Raw genomic sequence first — 6,024 nt, 5'->3', positions numbered from 1 at the left:
CCTCCTATGCTTCCCAAGCGCTTAGTACAGTGCTCTGCACACAGTAAGTGCTCAATAAATATGATTGAATGAATGAAGGAATGAAGGAATGACCATCATCACCACCTGTCTGCCACTTCAGTCCAGCAGCCCCAGCAGAGGTTCGGTCAGATGGGGCTAGGTTGGAAGGGCCACAGGGGGAAAGGAACACCACTAAGAAAGCAACCATGTTTCAAATGGACTCCAATTTATTTAACTGTGGGGAGTAGGAACTGTATCCCCCATTCAGCATCGTCGCCCACTGAGGATCTTCCTTTTATAGGGTGTCTTCCTTCCTAATGACTGGCTTACGCCCCACGCAATCTGAAGTTCTGCCGGTAGCGGAGGGAAAATGTCCCAGAGTGCACGTGCCTTTGAGGGGTGAGGCTCATTGCCTGATGGTAGAACAGAATGGTTTGGGGGATCAGAAAGGTACCCATCCATTGGCTTGATCTTCAGTCCCCTCCCTCCTCACCTCCCACCACCGGCTCTGTCTGTAGTCTTTCTTTCTCTCAACACACCCAGGAGAGGTCTTCAGGCATAGAGAAGCAGTGTGGCCGAGTGGATAGAGAAGGGTCCTGGGAGTCAAAGGACCTGGGTTCTAATCTAGGCTCTGCCACATGCCTGCTGTGTGAGCTTGGCCAAGTCACTTCAGTTCTCTGTGCCTCAGTTTCTTCATCTGTAAAATGGGGACTCAATACCTGTTCTCCTTCCCACTTAGACCGGGAGACCCACATGGGAGAGGGACTAGCAGCCTTGGTATAGTGGCTAGAGTCTGGGCCTGGGAATCAGAAGGTCGTGGGTTCTAATCCCAGATCTGCCACTTGTCTGCTGTGTGGCCTTGGGCAAGTTACTTAACTTCTCTGTGCCTGTTACCTCATCTGTAAAATGGGGATTAATAATAATAATAATAATAATAATCGTATTTATTAAGCACTTACTATGTGCAAAGCAATGTTCTAAGCACTGGGGGGATGCAAGGTGATCAGGTTGTCCTACGTGGGGTTCACAGTCTTAATTCCCATTTTACAGATGAGGGAACTGAGGCACAGAGAAGTTAAGTGACTTGCCCAAAGTCACACAGCTGACAATTGGCGGAGTCGGGACTTGAACCCATGACCTCTGACTCCAAAGCACGTGCTCTTTCCACTGAGCCATGCTGTGTAATAATAATAATAATTATGGTATTTAAACACCTACTATGTGCCAAGCACTGTTCTAAGCACTGGGATAGATACAAGGTAATCAGGTTGGACACAGTCCCTGTCCCACATGAGGCTCACAGTCTCAACCCCCATTTTACAGATGAGGTAACTGAGGCACAGAGAAGAGAAGTGACTTGCCTAATGTCACACAGCAGGCAAGTGTTTTGTTTTGTTGTCTGTCTCCCCCTTCTAGACTGTGAGCCCATTGTTGGGTAGGGACCGTCTCTATATGTTCCCGACTTGTACTTCCCAAGTGGTTAGTACAGTGCTCTGCACACAGTAAGTGCTCAATAAATACGACTGAATGAATGAATGAATGGCGGAGCTGGGATTAGAACCCACAACCTCTGACTCCCAAGCCCATGCTCTTGCCACTAGGTCATGTGGGACTGGGACTGTGTCCAACCCAATTTGCTCGTATCCACCCCAGCGTTTAGTGCAGTGCCTGGAACATAGTGAGCGCTTAACGCATACCATTCATTCATTCAATCATATTTATAGAGTGCTTACTCTGTGCAGAGGACTGTACTAAGTGCTTGGGAAGTACAAGTCAGCAACATATAGAGACGGTCCCTGCCCAACAACCAGCTCACAGTCTAGAAGGGATTATTATTATCATAATTATTATCATTATTATTATTATGGTGTCAAACCTGATTACCTGATTAATTTGTATCTACCCAAGTGCTTAGAACAGTGCCTGACACATAGTCAACGCTTAATAAATGCCCTTAAAAAATTTAGTAAAAAAAGCTTACTGACCTCCAGGAGTTCCCTAGAACGCCTCCTGTTTCTTCGTCTCCATCCAGTATTCTTGGCTTTGGGTGGAACCCAAGTCTTTCTTCCCAGGCATCTGTAGTTCATGTGCTTATAGTGTCTTCTCAGGTTGCGGTCCATATCGTTGTTTCTATCAATTAATCAATCAGTTGATGGTACTTACTGAACACCTACATGCACAGCCCTGTACGGAGCACTTGGGAGGGTACGACAGAGACGATAAACATGATCCCTGCCCTCAAGGAGCTTACAGTCTACTGTGTGCAAAGCACTGTACTGAATGAACACCCAGGAGGGCACAATACAAAAACATCGATAGACATGATTGCTGCCTTGAAGGAGCTACCAGCTTAGTGGGGGAAGCAGACCCAAAAAAAATTTACGGAGAGGAGGAAGAAGGAAAAAGAGATCTGGGCATGAGCTGGAGCTTAAGTACTCATCATCATCAATCGTATTTATTGAGCGCTTACTATGTGCAGAGCACTGTACTAAGCGCTTGGGAAGTACAAATTGGCAACATATAGAGACAGTCCCTACCCAACAGTGGGCTTACAGTCTAAAATGGGAAGACAGAGAACAAAACCAAACATACTAACAAAATAAAATAAATAGAATAGATATGTACAAGTAAAATAAATAAATAAATAAATAGAGTAATAAATATGCACAAACATATATACATATATACAGGTGCTGTGGGGAAGGGAAGGAGGTAAGAAAGGGGGGATGGAGAGGGGGACGAGGGGGAGAGGAAGGAAGGGGCTCAGTGTGGGAAGGCCTCCTGGAGGAGGTGAGCTCTCAATAGGGCCTTGAAGGGAGGAAGAGAGCTAGCTTGGCGGATGGGCAGAGGGATTGGGGGCATTCCAGGCCCGGGGGAGGACGTGGGCCGGGGGTCGATGGCAGGACAGGCGGGCTCCATACTCAGTATGGATAGTCAGCCCATAATCCCAGTGAGTGCCCAGCAGTGCACATTGGCCACCAGGGTTGGCCACTCCCTCTGCCAAATCCAGAGTCATGGCGAGGAGTGACCAGGAGTAGGATGGGTCACGCTGAGATCTCAGTCCTGCAGGTCAGGCCCGACCACATAACAAGGGAACAGCCCCTGGATGTCTAGAGCTAAAACGACCACAAATATCCCTCTCCCTTTCGCTAGACTAGGCGACCCTCTGGGCCCAATTTCATCCCAGTTCCCTGTACTTGAGATTTCATGATGCATGCTGTCAAGAAAATTCCCATTTTTCTTTTTTTTGTCATCTTCTCCAGGGAGTGGGGAGAATGACAAGTGATTGTTCCTGGGGCCTTTGACATAGGTGAATATACACAAACTATTATATCTCTCCAAACACATCATGCCTTATTACACTCGGAGTACAGTACACCATGAGAACCAATGACCTGACCCTTTACTCTCTAGATGGCTTTCATCTTAGTTCCCATCAGGAGCCCAAGGTACCGCTTCCTTGACTCCCATCAGAGATATTAAAATGGATGTCCCTCTACTTCCACAGTGACCACAGTGCCCCGTATTAGCAGCTTATTGGAAGGGCCCTTCTACATCCTCACGGCATTTAACAAATGTCTCCTCATCACCTATTTATCCATTCCCGGAGAGGAAGGCATTTTGTCAAATGGGACCTAGTTATTGCAGGCCGCCATAATTCATGACATTTGCTGATCTAATTACCCGCACTGCAAGATGTATTAAGGGCCTGGGCGGTGGTGACTTTCAATTTCCTGGGCGCTTTCCCTGCCCCTCTGTCCTTGCTCGAGTTGAATTCAACTTCTCCAATCCTACCTCGGGGGCTGACACTCACTGTCAGAGGTCAAATCCTGATAACATCTACAAACTGGAGACTGAACCAAATTTACGCAGAATCGTCCGTCAGAAACACTTAAGTGATTATTTGGGTGAGCTGGACAACTAACTTCATGCAGAGTAAGGCAGGTTAAATAGATACAGTCCCTGCTGTCCTCGAGCCTACGCCTGGACGCCAGAAGCAAAGAATATAGAAAATGTCATATTGGATAAGACAGTGGTCACTCTAGACCAGTACTGTATTTTGTCTCTTGGCAGTGTGAAAAAATGACTGGATGAACAGCGCATTGGCTGTTATCTGATCAGGATATATAAGCGCATGGTTACATGGCACTGAGGATAGAGCACGGGCCTGAGAGTCAGAAGGTGATGAGTTCTGCCACTCATCTGCTGTATGGCCTTGGGCAAGTCACTTAACTTCTCTGGGCCTCAGCTACTTCATCTGTAAAATGGGGATGAAGACTGTGAGCCCCACGTGGGACAACCTCATTACCTTGTATCTACCCCAGTGCTTAGAACAGTTCTTGGCACATAGTAAGCGCTTAACAAATACTAACATTATTATTATTAAATGTTCTTTTTACCATCTAATAATTGTGGTATTTAAGAGCTTACTGAATGTCAAGTACGGTACTAAGAGCTGGGGTAGATAGAAGATGATCAGGTCCCACATGGAGCTCGTAGTTAAAGTAGGAGGGAGAACAAGTACTGAATCCCCATTTTGCAGATGAAGGAACTGAGGTATGAAGAAGCAAAGTGACTTGTCCAAGGTCACACAGCAAACGAGTGGAAGAACTGGATTTAGAACTCGGGTCCTTTTTTTCATGCTATCTGTTAAGCACTTACCAGGTGCCAGGCACCGTGGAAAGAGCACAGGCTTGGGAGTCAGAGGTCATGGGTTCTAATCCTGGCCTGCCACTTGTCAGCTGTGTGACTTTGGGCAAGTCATTTAACTTCTCTGTGCCTCAGTTCCCTCATCTGTAAAATGGGGATTAAGACTGTGAGCCCCATATGGAACAACCTTGAGTACCTTGTATCCCCCCCAGTGCTTAGAATAGTGCTTGGCATATAGTAAGCGCTTAACAAATACCAACATTATTATTATTACTAAACACCGTGACAGATACCCACTAACGAGGTTGGACACGGTCTGCATCCCCTGTGGGGCTCACGGTCCCGATCCCCGTTTTACAGACGAAATAAATGAGGCCCAGAAAAGTGACTTGCCCAAGATCACACAGTGGACAAGTGGTGAAGGCTGGATCGGAACCCGGGTCCTTTGACTGCCAGCCCTGTAAGCCACACATCTCCAACGGTTTCCTCTAATGACCCTTTATGGACCACTCATCCACAAAAGTAATTCCCCAAATCAGAGAAGCAGCTTGGCTCAGTGGAAAGAGCCGGGGCTTGGGAGTCAAAGATCAAGGATTCTGATACCGCCTCTGCCACTTGTCAGCTGTGTGACCTTGGGCAAGCCACTAAATTTCTCTGGGCCTCAGTTCCCTCATCTGGAAAATGGGGATGAAGACTGTGAGCCCCACGTGGGATAACCTGATCACTTTGTAACCCCCACAGCGCTTAGAACAGTGCTTGGCACACAGTAAGTGCTTAACAAACGCCATTATTATTATTATTATTAATCCGACCCTTTTCGACGCTACTGATATTTGCTGTCTGCACGATCTGGAGAAGGGAACGCATTCTGTGTGGAAAGATTGACGTGATTTTGGGGGGAGCCGGCCCTGTGTCGACTTCAACGATGGTCGTTGTCTGTTAAGGGCCTACTCTGGGCCAACCCCAGTGCGGAGAAACAAGAGGGGAGAGGAGAGGGGTCCGTCGTTCCTGGGGACCTACCGCTCTTTTGGGAATAGCCGGGATGGGCTGGCCTTTCGCCTTGCTTTGGGAATGGCCGGGATGGGCTGGCCTTTCGCCTGGCCTTCTGACAGGGAGAGGCCCGGACGCAATAAGGAGAAGCGACCGGGGCCTGAGGCACCTAGGCAACGGCCCCGAGCGCGGGAACAATGGGAGGGTGGAGCTACGTCACGCGCTCTTCCTCCGCCGTTGCGCGCACCTCCGCGGCCGTGTGCTCCAACTCCGCCGCCGCGCGCTCCTCCTCCGCCGCGCTGGTCCTCCTTTTTTTTGAAAATGGGATTTGTTAATAATGATTGATGATAATAATCATAATGATGATGACATTTTTAAGCGCTA

At 47.9% G+C, this 6,024-nt stretch overlaps 1 long non-coding RNA gene across 1 annotated transcript; it reads right to left on the bottom strand.

The window, feature by feature from the left end:
* Positions 1-207: 207 nt before the first annotated feature.
* LOC119949792 lies at positions 208-5,798 on the bottom strand. The gene is made up of 3 exons (XR_005457314.1): positions 5,671-5,798; positions 1,986-2,130; positions 208-413 (listed from the first exon to the last, which is right to left on the bottom strand). It is a non-coding gene; the product is annotated as an uncharacterized LOC119949792 (long non-coding RNA).
* Positions 5,799-6,024: the final 226 nt, after the last annotated feature.

This window comes from Tachyglossus aculeatus, chromosome X1, assembly GCF_015852505.1.
Source record: "Tachyglossus aculeatus isolate mTacAcu1 chromosome X1, mTacAcu1.pri, whole genome shotgun sequence".
Lineage (NCBI taxonomy): Eukaryota > Metazoa > Chordata > Mammalia > Monotremata > Tachyglossidae > Tachyglossus > Tachyglossus aculeatus.
Note: the sequence above shows the minus strand (reverse complement) of the source record. Positions and strands in the feature narration are given on the sequence as shown.